Below are 18,534 nucleotides of genomic sequence, written 5' to 3'. Positions count from 1 at the left end.
TCTCAGCGAAGTTCCCGGATGGTCGCAGCCTCCCGGCGCTGAGCGCTGTTCCTGCCCGGCCGGCTCAGCCCTACGGACCAGGGAGAAGTTCCCCCAAAAATGCCCTGCGCGCCGCGGGGCCCTGGAGCCGCCCGGAGCCGCTGCGCGGTAAGGGACGCGCTGCCGCCGCCGCCTCGGGCGCCACCCGGTTCCGGGGTCTCAGGGCAGCGCCCCTGAGGACCCCCGCGGCCGCCCGGGACGCCAGGGAGGGGCCGGGCTCGACGCCGGGGCTCAGAAGCGCCCTTGGCACCGGGTGGGCGCGGGGCGGGAGACGCGGGCGGGGCGGCCCGGGACGTCGGGGCGCGCGGCCTCGGGAGGGGCGCAGCTCGGGGCGCCGCGGCCCGCGCGTCCTGCGGGTCCGGCCGTTGCTCAGGGAGGAGGGGGCCGCGGGCGGTGGGGCTCCGGACGCGGGCGCCCCCCGGGCTGGGCGCCTTCCTGGGCTCCGCCGGCCCCGGGGCCGCCCGAGGGGCCCGGGACCCGCTCCCGCCGCAGTTCCCCGCGGCCGGGGCTTCGCGGGGATGCTCTGGGGGCGCAGCTACACCCCCAGCTCGGGCGGATGGACTCTCGGGCATCCCCGGGCCAGTTCGTGCGCTGGAACCGCCTCGCCTTCTTCGCTGAGGGCATCGTGCCCATCCCGCAGCCCGGCTCCCAAACTAGCCTCCGGCCGGGTGCTCGGGTTGGGTGTAGACGCGCGCCTTAGGTTTGCGTTGACCTTAGAGGCACTTTCAGTCCCCGTCAGCGTCTCTCCCGGGCCTCTCCCGAACTTTCCGGACAGCTTCACTTCGTCTCACTCCCCCAACCTTTTTCAATTAACGTATTTTTCCTTTTTAAAAAAGTACAGTTAAAAAAAGTTGCAAATGTTAGAGAAACCCCCTGACCCAGTCGGGGCGACCCAAATCTTCAACTGGTGCTTAGACTTTGACCTCTCTGAGATTAACAAAGGGTGTGTCTGTGTGAAGAACCGGGCCTGGCTAAATCTCTGGTCCTGCTTAATCTCGGAGGAATATCCCTTCCTGGGCCAGGGGCTGCTGGCCTTATCTTAGTTCTCCAGGAAGACTCTCGAGTTGTCAGTAGTGACTGGGTGGACTTGGTCCCTTTTTCTGAAAATTGCGTGTCACTGTTGTCCCCTGGATAGTCCCCGGACCCCACCTCCAATCGCTGGCCGCGTGTAACCCCAGACTGGAGGCGGTGCAGCAGCGGAGCCCCTGGATACAGGCCCGCCCTGGGTGGGTTTTCTTTTGCCAGTTTCTCAAGGCAATTCATAACAATACTGTAGCTTCATCCTGAGTCGTTGGCATGTTTTTCCTCCTCAAAAATGCCTTTTTCTATTGCGGATAAAATAACTCCAGGACATTTTCTATTTCAGTTTGTAAATCGCCTTTGGACTTCTTGAGATGAGAGAACCCCAAATAGGCCATCAGCAGTTTGCATCTCAGTCACTCTTTACAGTGCTCAAAATACTACCTTCTGCTCTTGCTGTCTTTACCTGCCTATCCTTCCCACAAGGTTGAGTTTCTCAGGGACCAAATCCCCAGCCACCTGTAGGACTCTATTACCTGTTGAATGGAAGTGTGCAAATTAAACTCTGCAGGTATTACTAAAGCATTTTAATAACATCATCTTCTTCCTTGGGACCTACCCAACTTCTGCCATAACTTTGGCTTCCTGAGAAGCACATAAACTCTTTTAGGTTTGTGTGATGTAAAGCAAATGGATTTGTAAGCAAGGTAAGATCAAATTCTGGGACATTTAGAGACAATGGGATTACTTCCAGCTGGAGAGATTCAGGCCTTTTTTCATTTGTTTATTCATTTGACCAATTAAGTGTCTACTGTCTGTTCAGCCACTTACTGGTGCCCTTTGGCCTGTCAAGTGGGATAATGGAGTGTGAAACAGCAAAAAGCCTCACGTGATGGCACGAGGCATTAGAGGGACACCCAGACACCAGGCAGTGGTTGCACAAAGACACAAGAGCGATAAGAGCTACAGTGTCTTGGTGCTCTGGCCAGGAATGAGCCCCCTTTTGTGGGAAGTGTTCGTCATTGGGTCTGTGTCACTGTCTTTGGTATTTCAGGGTGCTCCTAACTATGGTTGTCATTTTAGGAACATACATGGTTTCTACAATGCCCACCAGGAGAACAAAACTAAACAAAAGTGCCTTTTATTTGTTGCTGTACCCCCTTCATTTTTAAGTATCTGCTATTTGGGATTCGGTATCTCAGAGCCATGGTCTTCCTGAAGCCTGCCCTCCAATGAGGTCTCCCAAGTTGCTAGTGATTTCCATACAGAGGATGCTCTGCCTCTATGTCCTAGCAATCCACGGTTCTGCCATGGTGCTGGAAGGTTTGGTGGGCTTACACCTGTGAATGGCTAGGACCCACATATGTGAGTCAGGTCACAGTTGGAATCAAGCCAGATACTCATTTGACATTGAAGTTCCCTGATGGGGTCGATGCTGTGCCCTGTGCTAGGAGTAGAAGGGGACACCTAGCTCAGAAGGAGATGGAGTTTGCCCCTGAACGCTTACCTTCTGGTAGAGATGAGACATGGTTTCAAACAGCAAGAATGCAAGGCAGAATGTGGTAAATAAGGTAAAAAAGGTACAGATCAAATAAAGGGAATTTAGAGGGGAGTGAAATTACTTCCAGCTGGAGGGAGTCAGTCCTTGATTAGTTTGTCCATTTGACAAATATTTGTTAAGTGTCTACTGTGTGTCAGGCACAGGAAGATTAATAAACACATTCATATTGCTTTCCACCCTCACAGCTCCAACTGAGGAACAGTTCAGGTTCCGCCTCCCTGCGACAAATGAGTGCTTCCTCCCTCGGCCTCGTTGTATTGCCCAGCCCAACATTTGCTAATTGTTCCTCACCACGTAGGGATTACAGTCAGGTCAAAATAACTAACTGCCTTTTGTATACTTTGGAGTAATAAAAACTCTAGGCTCACCAAAGCCTCCAGAAAACCTTCAGTTAGCTTAGTAATGCTATTCTGCTTAACATGCTTTAACTAGTATTGAAGTGCGCTGGTCCTTAGCCGGGGGTGTGACTAGAAGTTTATAAAGGCTTGATTCTGGGGTGAGGCCCAGGAATCTACTTTTTGAAAGCCCCCAGGTGATGCTGACGTGCTACCACGTGCAAAATCCTGTACCGGTTAAAGCCTCGGCCAGGAAGTCGGACAGATCTTACTTCTACACCCAGCTCTGTCTTGGACAAGTTCTGCGACTTCCGTATCTTCACCTTTAAAATGAGAGTAACCACTTCTTTCTACAGAGTTGTTATGAGGGGCGGATGCAGTCATGGACGTGGACCACTTAGCAGATTATCCGGGGCGGTGCTGCTGCTTGGTATTTTTGGGCTATTATCGTTATCAGTGTTCATTTGTCCTATTGCTGTTCCTCTTTCCGTATGAAAATACAAAAAAAGCCTAAACACAGGAACTGCTTTTTATATAAATTAACATATAATAATCCCTAAGCTGTCTGTAGTTTATTGTGTGTTTCACACCAGTCACCTGGTATTATTCACCTGGTACATATTCTGTTAACAACTGAGAAGGAGGAATCTCACAGAAGAATCTCAGTATTGGGGGACTACCAGCCTGTGGTATCTGCTTAGCCAGTCAAGCCTACTCTGCTGAGGTTTTCAGGGCAGATAAAGGTCAGGAAAGCAAAGATGGGCTACCTTCCTGGCCCTTTGGCACCACGAAATGCCAGGGTAACATGTGTGGCAGTCATACAGATGTAGGGGTGACCAGTGGATTAGACTGCCCCAGGCCGAGCTGTAGCACCTAAGCCCACAGGGTAGGGTTGCCATTGCTTTTGTGTTCTCTTGTGGTCAGGGGTCAGGAAACTTTGATTCCTGGGGAGCATGATCATTATTACAGTCTTCAGATTAGTCATAAATACTTGTGAGAAGTCAATAATAATTGACTTAGCCAATACTTAATAAAAGAACATAGCTAAAATAAACAGGTGACAAAATTACCTACAATTTTCATTAGTTTAGAAGCCTCAGTGAACATGGTTCATATTGTAAAAACATGTTGCTGTGATGTTATACAAGCATACATTGTAGCGTTGCTTACCATGGATATATTTTTTCTCTTCTAATGAGCCATCTTTCCAGTATAACTCAATTTCTTCTTTTTAATTTCCTTTTATCTCTTAGTTATATTAAGTGAATCAAATTCTTCAAAGCTTTCTATGATCTGACCCAAGCTTTTAAAAATCTCTCCTTCCTTTCTTCCTGTCTTCCTTCCTTCCTTCCACTCTCTCTCCCTCTTTCCCTTCCTTTCTTCCTTTAATGTGACTACTTACTATGTGTCATTTCATTGAATCGTTTAATAGTCACACAACCCTGTGAGGTAGGTTCTACTCAGATATGTAGAACCTGAGGCTAAGAGAAGTTAGGTAATTTGTCCAAGGTCACACAGCTAGGAATAGAGATAGAGCTAGTATGCAAACCTGGGGCAGTCTGATTTCAAACGCTGCACTTTTAACCCTTAACTCACCTTCAGCCGTGTATTACACTTCTTTTTATGTAGTGGGCTCCAACTAAACTATTCTTTTCCCTTCCCGTCTGTATGCCTTTGCATCGACATTTCTTCTCTCCACGCTGCCCCTTCTTGTCACTTGATGTTGAATCCTGTAGATTCTTCAAATTGGCCACAGATACTTGTTGAGAAGAAAAATAATAGACTTTGCTAATACTCAATACAGGGAGAATATAGCTAAAGTAAACAGGAGACACAATCACCTACAAATTTCATTAGTTTAGTAGCTTCGATAAACATGGTTCACATTGTAAAAACATGCTCGTTAAGAAGAGCCAAAATGCTCTCTTCTCCACGAGCTGATTCCTCCTGCTTCTTAGTAACTTCCTGGAGCTGTTTGTTTGGGCCTCACCTGTGGCTCCAAATCCACTCTGTCCTCTATTGGAGTCTCTTGTATGTGTCTCTTCTCCCTCATTTTATTGTAAACTCAAGGCAATAACTTTTTAAAAGAAATCATTTTTATATTCCCTCAAAAATAATAGGTTCTCATATAGTAGGTTCTCAATTAATGTTTGTTGAATGGAGGTTTATTTCTGCGACTCTGATTTAAGATTTGAGATGAGTGAATGTTTGACAAAGGCAAAGTGGATCTTGATGTTGTACAGAGTTTCTGGTTTCTAAAGATGCTAGGAAACAAATTCCATCCTAAGAGTGGTCCTTCACCTTGATCGATATGTGTAATATGACATTCTTTTTCATTCATATACACAATTAGCTTTAAATGCTGTTTATTTTTGTTTCTTCCAAATAGAACAATAACAATGATCCTAATAATTAAGGAATGAGATTATGAGTTCTTGTGGGAAAGGTGGGAAGTATTATTGTAGAATCTAAGAAGTGACAATTCCTGGTCTAATACCTGTATCTGGTTCACTTCCACATGAGTGAGGGTTGGGACTCTCCCACCTATGGATTTTGCATCTTTCTCTTTGGGCTGAGAGGCGATGCACAACCTGAGAAAGAAGTTTATGAAGAATCAAAGGACGGTAGCCTTCCCCGAAACTGCCGCAGATTCTGTTGTATTTGGGGGATAAATAGTTCTCTCAGGTAAGAAGTGTGTGTCTACGGGAGAAAGGAAATGGTGAAAAAAATGGCAAATTCAGAGCCAAATAGTTTCCTGGGCTAGTAGAGTCATTTACAACTTAAAATAAAAGTATGTTTTAATATGTTTTCTGTTATTCTTATATAGGAAATACATGCTCTGTTTAAATATATATCTGTATATGTTTATATTATTTAAATATATATATATTCTCTCATAAGCAATACTTGATTACTTTAAACATATGTAATGTGTACACCTTACCTCATTATAACAGCTAAATACAGTTGGTTACATTCCTCCTATTCTCCCTCCTCTACCCCACCCTGTCTACTCACGTATCTAAGATTGTGTTATAAGGATATTGTTTGCATTTGGCTTGCTTTACTTTTTCAGTATTTCTTGGACATACTGCTACTATATTCTTTTTAACAGCTGCATAACATTCTGCTATAGGGACATATATACATATTCCTACAGTCATATATATATATGACTGGCATGGTATTGGTTGTCCACAGGCACCCAGTAGAATTTACACTGCCAGGTCAATGACCATCAGCTCACCTGTTAGCACTTGCTAACAGTGCCCATACAGTCAATCCATTGAGTCAAGTCAAACAACCAACCAATTCAGTGACAGAATAAATGTAGTCACTTAGTTGGCATCCACAGACCAAATGGGCAGTTGGTTGAATTTCTTGCTTTTCAACCACTTCTGTGTTTCCCCAGCCCATTTCTGAAACCTCCCAAGCTTTTTTGCATAGACGTATGCAGGAGATTATATCTGTTGGCTGAAGAGTTTAGGCCTGGGAGGGACCAAGAGAAAAATCTGCTCACATCTTAGAGGGATGCAGTATTGAAGTATTGAACATGTTATCAAATAATATTTCAGGAACCCCTGAGACTTTCTCCCCACAAGCAGAATAGATTTTGAAAGTAGAGAACCTTCAGACCTTGGAGAACATCTTGAGAAAATGTGTACCCGAGCTATTTTTTTCTAAAAATGTAAACAGCGAGATCAGTGTCTTGACCACAATAGTCGTGTGTTATGGGGATGGATATTTTAGTAATGGAGACAGTCAGATCAGCCTGAGATATAAGAAGAAAAAAATGGTCTGTTCTTGAACAGGCCCATATCCCGTAAGAAGCATATGTATGTGCTGGGGGAGGGACTTCCAGGAAGGACCACAGTGATGGGTTGAGAGAGAAGGCCGGTGGGAGGGAGAATAAAAGAAGACTAAGCCAGTTATCTTTCTCAGGTCCCAGAAGGCAGGCTGAGAGACACTAAGACCAGTTTTCAGATGGTACTGAAATTTCTGATTTGATTTTTGAGGGCCTAGAAAAAGGCAAAGTAGTTGAAGGCCTTTTAAAACCTTTCTAGAAAGTAGTAAAGCAATTTTCTTCAAGCAGTGCCTATTCTTATCCATTAGAGCCAGAATCTGATTGCCATGCATGGTTTAAGAAATAACCCAGAGCGTGAGTTTAAGTAATCTCGGGTTTTGTCAGTAAAATTCCACACTGTTCTTTTCCCTAGAATTTTAGCACTGTTAAAAAAAAAAAAGCGTTACATTTTGTTTGAGACAAATTCAAAAATCAGATCATTGTTAAAATTGAGGCTTACTTTGAGTGGTACTTTACAAGTTGTTGGAGCTAGAACTTCATTAATTAAACATCATAATCCTTCCCGCCTTAATCTCCTCTTTTTTTATGAGGAACTGGGAGAAGTAAAAGAGAAAAAAATTCTCAATTGGTTAAAGGGCTGTGCAGGGGGTATTAGGGTATTATTTTAACCATAAAATTCCTTTCTGTACAGAATTTTTGTATATATTATCTCTGCTTTGCTATGATGAAACATGTCTCCTCGAGCTGAGGTTTTTGTTAACCACCAGGCCAGGTGCTCAGTCTTTGTAATTTAGTCTTTGCTCCCTTGTTTTTGCTGAAAATGTGACTCTATCACTTTTTTAAAATTAAGTTGTTGTTTTTACTTTGTTCGGATTACAAAAGTATTATGTACTTGATATAAATAAGACAAAAAAGAAAGGAGTATATAAAGAAAAAGTTAATTTTTCTCTCTCTCTCAAATTCTAACCCCTGGAGGTAATCAATATTATCAGTTCAGGATGCACCCTTTCTCAACTTTCTTTTTGCTTATGTAACTATATACAAATATATATGCACATATATAGTTTTTTTCTATTAAAAATAGAAACATTATACACATTAGGCTACAAAATTTTTTTATTGAGGTAACAGTTGACATATAACATTGTGTAAGTTTTAGGTGTACATGTTGACTTGATACACTTGTATGTTGCAATATGACTACCACCATAGTGTTAGCTAACACCTCCATCATGTCACATAATTATCATTTCTTTTTTGTGGTGAGAACATTTAAGATCTAGTGTCGTAGCAACTTTCAAGTATATAATACAGTATTGTGAACTATAATCACAATGCTGTGCATTAGATCTCTAGAACTTATTCGTCTTCTTACTGCAAGTTTGGACCCTTTGACCAACATGTCCCAAGTTCCCCCACCCTCCAGCCCTGGTAACCACCACTCTACTCTTTGTTTCTACGAGTTTGATTTTTTTAGATTCCACATGTAAGTGAGATCATACAGTATTTGTCTTTTTCTGTCTGACTTATTTCACTTAGCATAATGCCCTCAAGGACCATCCATGTTGTTGCAAATGGCAGGATTTCCTTCTTTCTGTTGGCTGAATAATATTCCATTGTGTATAATACCACATCTTCTTTATCCATTCATCTGTTGATGGACGCTTAGAATGTTTCCATACCTTGGCTATTGTGAATAACGCTATAGTAAACATGGGGAGTGCAGATTTTTGATATCCACAAGATTTTTTTAACATAACAAAACATCATAGCCATTCTTTCCAAATTAAAAAACTCGTTCATATCATGACTGCTTAATATTCCATAATTTAACCATTGAGATTGTTTCAAGTTTTGTGATACTACAGCAGTTCTCTGAACAGCCATGTGTGAGTGTGAACATGCTAACATACAGAAGCTTTTATTTCTGTCTATCAGAGTCCCCAAAGTGGTATTACTTTTCCAAAAGTTTTAATAATTCATAGCCCCACTAACACTATTTGAAAATATCTGTTTTCCTACATCCTTGCCGGCATAGTTCATTTTAGAAGTATAAACCTTCTAATCTCTTTTTCCTGTTTTCTTTCAAATGATTTCTTTAGGGAGCACTTGTCACTATCTTTACCGTTTTTTTTCCTTTAAATTCCATTCATTTGAATTATTCATGCCTTGTCTTTTCCTTAATTTACTCACGTGCTTATGATTTGTCTTCTAAAACTGGAGAAGGAAAACTTGAGCCTAAGCTCGCTGAGCTTAATTGTTCTGTATTGAAATGCAACAGAACACTTGATTTCTATTTATAATAGACCTTTCAATTCCAATTTTTTCCTTCTAAAAGTATATTTTTTAAGCAATTGTCTCAGGAAATAGAAATGTTTTCATGGGAAAACAGAAACTTATAAAATACAAAGATGGGAAATTTTAAAGGAGTTTTAAGCTTACAAAGCTGAGTTTCTCTCTTGGATCCAGAAGTCTGAAGACAAAGGTTCTTTGAGAGCTTTAGTTGTAATTTATGCTGAATTACATCAAGAGGAAAAAGTGAATCACAGCAGATAGGAATTTAAACCTGGAGCGTCGTTGAAAGCCCTGCCCGTCTTGCCCCTGCTTATTTTTCTGGGAGGTGAGACTAGATTCCACTTCTCCTGTCCTTGTAGCTGCTGAGTTCATTATAAAATTATTTATGTATAACTCCAGCAGTATGTTGGCTAATCAGAAACAGCTGTACAACTGGATTCGTTTATATGAACAGAATAACTAAATCAATCAGCAAAATTTCTCGTATTCGAGTAGGTGGGGCCAACATTATGTAGCCCAGAATAATAACTGTGCTTTGTAACTAACCTGACACAGATGGCAAAAAGATTGTGTCTAGGCAGTAGATGTTGGAACTGAAAATGAAGAAATGCTGTGAGTCCTTGATATCTGCCATAATAAAGTGTTACTCTCTTTTTAATGTTAGTGTTTTAAAGGCTAAGAAGCTTCATGGAGGGACGTCTTGTTTAAAAAAGAACACATCAGTGTTGTACCCTCTAAGGGCTGGGTCTCCTGAATGAGGCTGAACTGTCCAGATCAGTATCCCCTGAAAGATAGGTTTGTACATTCTGCCAAACTGCGAGGGCTGAAGCAAGCCAAGGGCCTCATGCTGGGAAAATGCCGCAGACTAGACAGGCAAACTGACATGTCTGTCTAGAGGGAGCAGTGCTAAATCAGGGAGAAGACATAAGTTCCCAAGCGAGACTGAGGCTGAAATCCTGACGTAACGAAGCCAGAGGAATTCCTCAGAATGGTGTGTCCTTGTGCAGAACCCCAAAGGTCCACGGGAGCTGAGTGAGGTCACAGAATGCAGCCCTGTTCATTCTTAACAGAGTTAAGTCTTAACAGGGACTTCAGTACAGTATACAGGAGGTCTGATGAGAACAGGAAAATCTCTAGGCCCTGAATCTCCATGTGTGGCCCAGTCCTGAGGGACTTAGAACTCTTCACCTAAAAGCACAGGTCATCCTCATGGCCAGGAATCCCATGGCCCCAACGAGCCAGAGTCCTATGGCTGAATTGTGTTCTGAGTGCCTGGCTGGCTTGATGTGGAGCTAACCTTGGTAGGGAGCGGCACTAGGTTTTAGGTAGTGAGTGGCATAGGGAGGGAAAATGGTGCCCAGAGGGAATTGCCACCTTTTCTCTTGCTATATCCCATAGTTTGGGTACTGGAATTTGCAAACACTCACATCCTCTTGGGGCCCCAATGTGCTGATGCCTGAGGGCATATGTTCCCTCTGCGCTACCTTCACTTTCATTCTGCCCCTGGTTTTGGATATCCATCACTCCTCGGAGACAGTATAGACTCTTGAAAATTAAGTCACTTTCAGATTAAGACCTGATATCAACTAGCTCATTGACTTCATTCCTTGTGCGTTGAATCCTCTGCTGAAGGTGTAGTGGTGAAGTGAAAAGAGCAGTAGACCAGGAGTTCAACACCTGTATTCTCATCTCAGCTTTGTGCCTAGTAGTCATATGACCTTGGACAATAAAACGCTGTGCAAACATAGCGCAGAGAAATCTGTAGACATGGGGAGAAGATTGAGGCTAAGATGTCTGCAATGCCTGTGACCCGACAGACTTAACTTCTCCAAATAAGGCACTGTCTCCACAATGCAATTGTTAGCATTTTAACTTAGCAGTCAGAGATCTGATGAGTCTGAAATTTTACTTTGCCTGTTTTTGACTAAGTGTTTGATATATAAAGGAGAGAGATATATGTCCGTCACATTTCTCTTGTAGCTGAAATAGTGTCTGTGTGTTATGTATAGTATATAGAGATCAAATGATATTTCAGCCAACTTGAGTTCTTAATTTATACTTGAATCTCTCTGGGTATTTGTTGAAGAAAGAACGTTAGCTATTACCTTGAGATTTTCTTTGTAATGTTACTTGCGGGAATGGGATTTGAGCCGGATGCTGTCCAGGTATGCCTGGCAGATCTTGTTTTATTTACATCCAGTGAAAATCACACTACTTCACTATATGCATACACACATCTGTAACATTCACCCTTATTCTGTATTGGTGCACACAGGGTCACAACCCTGAAACCACTGTCCTTACCATCTACCACACACAGATACATGTGTGCATGCACAAACAGACACACGTACACACATAACATCGTTGGCTTACCCATTTTTAAGGAGCACTTCAGGTATAACCAGGAAGCACCAGTTCTAAACTTCATTGGGCAAGTCCATGTATTCCTGTAGTTTTATGTGCATCGGCCTTTGCAGCTTTTCAGTAGGCAGAAGTCATTGCTCGCTAATGTGCTCTTTGTACAGTCTCAGACAAAACACCATATGCAGGTGACTATAATTATGTGCTTTGGAGGATGTTCACTATGATGGTAGTGACTCCTTGGAGTGGATAAAAGTACCCACGTGGGGCTTCACCTTAGGAGTTCTGCCATGACTATTGGTTGGTGGTTGTGACTGTTGCTGGTTGAGTCTCTTATTTGTATTTCTTACTCCTGGTCTGAGGAACAACACATTGCTCTTTTGGCTCAGAGGCAAACCATCTTGGATGGCATCCAAGAAACTGTGTCCTGCTCTTGCTTCTTGAGATTGGTGCTAACATTACAGGGCCTCAGTTGTGCATGGAAAGATCCTGGACCAACACACTGGTAAATGGTGCCCCTATGGACTTTCTGCCTTACAGAGAGGGTAGACCGACTTTGCCTGGGAAGCTGAACCTTAGGCCCAACTACCATTTGTAGATAACGTTGTGACTAGGAGAAAATGCTTTCTGAGTTCCAACCCAGATGCCCAAGAGAGGATGGAGCCCTAGTAGAAACTTCCCTTATACTCCCCTTCAGCTCTGGCCCCAGCAACATGGAGAGGGAGAGGACAAGGGAGGAGGTTCCTGGTGGTGGAGAGAGTGCAGAAGTCAGCAGTGACAGCAGGGAAAAGTATCTGGTGATTCTCGGCTGCAGGGAGAGACCCCAGCAGTGGGATGGGAGGCAGGGAGTGAAGGGACTGGGATCCTAAACGTCCTCTGCAGGGGTAAGAAGCACCTGTGCTAATGAGGTTGCTGGGTGGGAGCTATGCAAGTACAGGGAAACTTGGTGAGTTGAGCTAAGCTGTGGTCTGCCTTTAGAAAGAACTCATTAGGAAACAAATAAGAGGATGCTTGCTCTTCTCATGCTAACTCACAGAAGTCAGGAATGAAGTATTCCTCTTCAAATTTCCAGTAATCATTTTTGGACAAGTAATAATGATAATTGCATCTAACATAGACCTTGCTTACTGTGTGCCAGGTGATGTTCTAAGTGCTCTAAATTAACTCATTGAATCCATATAACAACCCTATGAGGCAGCACTGTTATCTTCACTTTACAGATGAGGAATTTGAGGTTAATCAACTGGCCCAAGTTCACACAGCTAATTTGGCTGAGTCAAGATTCAGTCTAGGCTGTGTAGCTTCAGAGCCCAGTCTGAACCAGCATGTCCCCCTGCCTCTTCAGTAAGGGACATTCAGTTCTAGAGGACTTAGCTGGCCCCAGCTTTCTTCAAGCAGATGGCTGACCACCCGATACAGTGTTCTGGGGAAGTAACCTGGGTTTTCTGTTCCTATTTTCCTGCATGCTTCTGGGTTCAGGTCATCAACACACTGCAAAAAGGATAGCCAGAAACAGTGGAGACCAACTGCTGATCCGTCAGCACAAGGGCCTTCTCTTTGTGTGGTGTTTCAGGTCCAGCATTAACTTTGCTCTGGATCATCCACTTTAACACCTGACACCCATCACAGACATACATTCTAAATGACCCGCTAAGACTTCAGCGGTCTCTAATGAGGAAGAAAATCTTCCTAGAGTGTCACAAATGCTGCCTAAGACTGGCGTCATTGACTAGGGCCATATTATGTTCTCAACAATCAATGAATGACATAAGTTATATTCAGCAGATGGGAAAAAAGTATAATATTCAACTATAAAATGTAGAACGTTTTGTAAAATTCTGGAATGTTAGAACTGAGAAGCAAAGTGAAGATGAAGATCATTTTGTGCAACCTCCCTTTGTGCTGGTGAAGAAACAGAACCCCAGAGAAGTTAGGTGACTTTCCCAAGGCCGATGGCTAGTCAGTAGCAGAGCTGAGACAAGAACCCAGGTCTATTGAGTTCCAGTCAAATTCTCTTTCCTGCGATTGCATAAAATATTCCATAAATGATTTTACCATTAAATTACAGGTGAAACATAGAATGGTCTATTTCTTTACTGGCAGGACCAAGGTTAGTGTTGCCTTAAAGATGCGCGAGAGGCAGCTGAAAACCCGCTTCAGGTACAGAACAGTAACCCAGTAAGCCTGGGTGAAGAAGAGGCAAGGCAGTGTTCGAGTGGCAGCTGCTCCCGGGGAGGTGCCGTGCTGAGCCTCTGCCTTCTAGATAGTCTTGGCTATGGGAGCAGATGTCTGTCCCCAGTACCACTGGCTCAAGTCAGTTGTTTTGGAGGTAAGGGCATCAAACTGGCTCAGTTTATAGCAGAGTTCAGTGAAGGGGGAAGAAGAGGGAAATGGTCACTTCCTCTCCATAAAGAAAAATGTATTTTAAAATCTTGCTGCTGAGAGTAATTGTCAGGCAGCCAGACTTCAGCTGAGCTCTAGCCGTATTGGCCTTGGGGTCAGAGAGGCCTGCGAGCTGCAGGGCTCTTGCTCAACTGCTGGGATGGAGAAGGTTAAGCCCTTCCTGGGAGAGGCTCAGGCAGCCTGCGAAGGCTTCCCCAGGGAGCTCTATATCACCAGCAATCTGAGCAGGACTGACCATGTCTGGGGTCAGAACCACAGGAGTCCAACAGACATTTCTGCTGAAAAGGACAACGACAGGTAACTTTGGTACCTGCAGAGCAGTGACCTGGGGATCCCCACAGGCAAGAATGGAGAGGAAGTCAGCTCTTTATCAGACAGAAACCTAGGGCTGGGAGGGCATCCAGAGCTGTGTTCCCTGCTTCCGGGCTATACTGCCTCAGAATGGACCCAGAGCGGGCTGTAAAGTATCATTGGCCTGGTCTTGTGTGATCCCACCCACAGGAGAGCATTGGCGGCCAGAGAAGAAACTCGAGGGGTGTTCTCCTGCAGAGACCTTGACCAGTAGTCCCCAACAGCACCCTCCTTTGTGGACCGCCAAGGGGTGGGGGCTGCTTTATTCCTTCCCTCCCTCAGGCCTCACTGCACTGGCAGCCTCCATGGTGGTTTCTCTGCTGGCGGTTTATCTGGTCGTCTTTTCAAGCCCAGGGAAGGACAAAATTTAAAAAGCTCTTGGGAAAGCAAAAGATAACACAAAGCCAATTCCATTCTTAAGCCCCATCTGACCTGGGAAGGTTTTCAGCGAGGTGTGCTGCTTACCAGCCCCTTGGGGCCTCTCAAACCTCAAATCCATAGGTCATTGTTTTTGGTCAGAGGGCAGCAGGATCTCTTTGTTTTTCTGATGTGACCTGAACCATTCTAGAATTAAGCAAGAAACCAGAGGCAGAGCTAGGGTTCAAATTTAGAAGTTTCTGATTCCCATGTCTGTGGTCTTCCTGCCTTGTGCTTGATTAGAATGACAATTTGGGTGACACATCCTGCCTTTGAGTGTTCTGTGCCAGTGTCAGCCAGCATCCTGTGATGCCAGGCCCTTCGGGCACATGCAGGCCACTCCTCCCCCTCCTTAAGCCTAGATGGTGTAGAAGTGGCTTCTGGCTCTCCCCCTGAGTGATCAAGGAGTACGGAGGGGCCTGCTGTGGGCGAGCACTGGTGCAAATGGGCCTCACCTTCTCCTGAACTTACTGTCCCTCCTCCAGTGTAAACTAGTGAACTCTCATGAAACCAGTAATGGCCTGCTTGTTTGGAGGAACTAGAGGGCAGGAACTAACCCTTTTGCGTAAGTCAACCCAATGAGTTCCTCCTTTTTTCCCCCATGAGGTTCATCAGAAGGGCCTAAGGCAGAAGAACTGCATGAATAAACCCAGTCTTAATACAGAGGCCACAGGCAAGGACCCTTGAACTGTGTAGATTCTGGGGGCTGGGAAACAGCATGGTAGGTCCCTTCCACTCTTCCCAGAGTCAAAATATTTGTAAGAGAGAAAATTTAAATTCAAGAGGGGACAAGTGGTTTAGAGCTTAAAAAACAACAAAAAGAAGCATGCTCCGAGTAGAACCCTGTTCCTACACTTAAACGACAGATATGAAGGAGAGATGGCATCTGGGCAATATTTGAAAAAGAATCTCTCTGTGAACAGTGGATGCACCATATAAAGGAGCATTGTCTAAACCAGTGTTTTGAAATCTTTTTTGACCATGATCCACAGTGAGATATACATTTTTTATTGAGACCCGGTATAGATAGATAGATAATAGAGACAAAAGTTTTATAAAACAATTCCCATTCTTACCACATGCAATACATTTTCTGTTCCATTCTATGAAAAAAAAAAAACCTGGTTGCAACCCACTAAATTGATTTTACTACCAGAGAATGGGCATCCACTTGCAGTTTGAAAAACGCTGATTTAAACAGAAATGTGACAGGCATATTGAAACCAGTCTCATTGTAGCCCTGGCAGATTTCTGCAGGAGGAGATCCAGCAACACAGGTTTCGTGGTTCTAGAAGAGGTTTTCCTCACTCTTCCAACTGCTAAAAGTTGATGAAGTGGTGATGGTGATGGAGGACGAACGAAGGGAGAAGAGGCAATGGTTGAGGGAGGGCATAGGAGGCTGAGTTTTAATTCTGCTCATACAGAAAACATTCGCGTGTCTGTGATGCATTGTCCTGGCACAAATAAGACGCAGACTCTGCTCAGAGTGCAAGGGTGCTCATAGTCGAAAGAGTGGGTAATAATTACCCTCTGATACACTTTGTAGTGAAATGGAAGCATAAGCAGAATGACACAGGGAACCTGAGGCCCCTCATTCTGAGTTCCCTGAAAGGAGGAGCCAGCTATTAGGTACATGTTCAGTATTATATCCCTCGTTCTGGGTCTCATATATAGTAAGTATTCAATACAAGTTTGTTGAAAGACCATGTTGTCTAATTAACACTTGCAACCAGACTAGTAATAATCCTGATTATCTATGGTAGTATTAATAAAACATTATGTGAAGGGCACTTCAAGATAAGAAGGACTGCAAAAAGTTCGGGTCATAGAGCAGAACTGCTAAACCCCGTCTTGGTTTCAGGTCCTCTGCAGAGTAGGCCTTAAAAAGTTTGTGGGTTTGACTTGTGAGTGGGCCTTGGCTCTTCGCTTGGAGATGAGAAGTCGAAGTGGCGCAGGGTGAGCCGATCCTGGTGCGCAGGGGACACAAGAGAGTGGAGTCTGACTTTTCACCCCTGCGCATTTGAAACTGCGCCGAATTTACCCATTCAGGTCAGGCGGTTCAAGATGATGTGATTCAGGCTTAAATCACCAAGTTTCTCTATGGTGGATTTTTGTAGGGAGGAGGGTGCTTGCAGACCACTATCTGTTGGACCCTAAATGGAGTCTTTGGTTCAAATTCTGGACCAACTCAGCACTAATGAGGCACTGAGGCTGAGAAGTGCTCTAGGGGCTGTGCAGACCCTGGCGTGCGTCCCGGTGCAGCGAGTGGAAGGAGCTCTTCTGCACCCTCTGAGCTGGGTTTCTTATAAGTGTCTGGCCCCAAGTGCTGGCCTTCAGCACCTAGGCCTGTGGGCCCAGACTCCAACTTGCCATCCTGCTGCTGCACTGAATTAGCTAAAGGTCCTTCTTTCAAGCAATTCTGGGGAGGAGGGCGGGGGAGGGGGAAGTAGGCAGGGAAGCAGGGTTTGCAGAGAGGGAAGAGAAAGACAATAGTGACTTGAGAAAAATACTCGAGTAGGATGGTTTCCTTCCAAATGAGAAGGTCACGTCACTTGAAGAGCTTGTACTAAGAAGACACCACTGAAAGTAGACGAATTTAACCTCGAGATGATTGCTCTCCATTTTAGACGTGCATTCAAGTTTTACATGGCCCAACCCCAGAGAAAATAACTAGGGACGACTGAGAAATGAGGATAATTTACACTCTTCAGAAGATCTCCTGGGATCTAGCCACAGAGAACAGGTATCCCATTGGCTCTGGGGCATGGACGTGGGCATTGGGACTTTGGATGTGTGAAGGGCTTCACAGGATGGCAGGCCCACCTAGCCAACTCTGTGTTTAATAAATTGCTTAGTTATTTACACCTATTTAAGATAAACAACACTCTTGGATAAGACGAAATCTAAATGCAAAAGAGCGTTCAAACCCAGAAAGGCAGGGAGCCCCACGTTCTAGCTCTAGCTCTGTTACTGTCTGTGTGGCCTTGGGCCTCAGTTTCCTCATCTGTAAGTTGGGGGGATGGAGATGCTCCCTTTGATCTCCTTCTGCTCAAACACCCCGTGGCTGTCTTCAGCCTGAGAAACGTTTTCTGGCAGGAAAGAGAGGCTGCCCAGAGCTTCCTTCTCAGGCAGCCAATGAGTACATTCTTTCCTGTGCCCACATATGGAAGCAATTTTTAGATTATCCAAGGCACTTGTGCTGCTGAGCTCAACCAAAACAGAGGAGCTCAGTGGTGGAAAATGGAAAAAGACAAAAAACTACATGTGTTTTCTTACCTTCGTGTACTTTCATATCTGGAATTGTCCATGCAGTTTGCCTTTCCAGGCTATGTCAGCGGTATACCGGTGGGTTTGGGGTATTTCACAGGTAAAATCTTGATAAAAACAAAACCCACTGCTTCTCCCCTGAGGCCAAAGTCCACTTTGCCTTTCTCCCTGGGAAGCTTTAAGGCTGGGAGCTGGGGAGGAGCGTGAATTCCTGAGTTTCGTTCCCACATTTATTGTAATCTTTCTCTCTGGTCTGTTAAAATGAGGACTATTAATGCCTGCCTTCAGGGTTCTTTGTAAAGTTGAATTGGGAAACATTAGCCGAGAGCTTTGAAGGGGAAAATGTTTTATTAGTTCCTTCTGTGCCAAGGGAACCCTTGACTGATGTTCCTCTTCTGAACTCCTCCTGGGTTATGGAGGCGGTTGAGCAGTAATTCGTGTAAACTGGAGGCAGTGGGGCGTTTACTCCTAAATTCAGGTCAGGAGAGTGACTTTTTGTAGAGCCACGACCTTATTCATAAAGGCTCATCTGTGGCCCCGGTCCCATAAAAGGTCCTAAGGACCTTATTTCCTCCCTCTCTCTCTTCACTCCTGACCTTAACTCTTGGGAAAGGAGATTACCAAAAAGGACGTGCTTATAGAGAAATGCTTTTTGTTCCCCTTCCAGTCTGTCTCTA

General features: G+C 44.4%; 1 protein-coding gene across 1 annotated transcript in view; it reads left to right on the top strand.

Annotated features, from left to right (window-relative positions):
- The first annotated feature begins 39 nt into the window (after nucleotides 1-39).
- Nucleotides 40-18,534, top strand: part of WIPF1 (WAS/WASL interacting protein family member 1) — a 116,356-nt gene continuing 97,861 nt past the window's right edge. Inside the window, exon 1 of the mRNA XM_014784635.2 lies at nucleotides 40-147. The gene's annotated coding sequence lies outside the window, so the exon portion shown is untranslated. The remainder of the gene's footprint in view (nucleotides 148-18,534) is intronic.

This window comes from Ceratotherium simum, chromosome 9 (assembly GCF_057802395.1).
Source record: "Ceratotherium simum simum isolate JZ-2026a chromosome 9, ASM5780239v1, whole genome shotgun sequence".
Lineage (NCBI taxonomy): Eukaryota > Metazoa > Chordata > Mammalia > Perissodactyla > Rhinocerotidae > Ceratotherium > Ceratotherium simum.
This window is presented reverse-complemented; position numbering and strand designations above follow the sequence as displayed.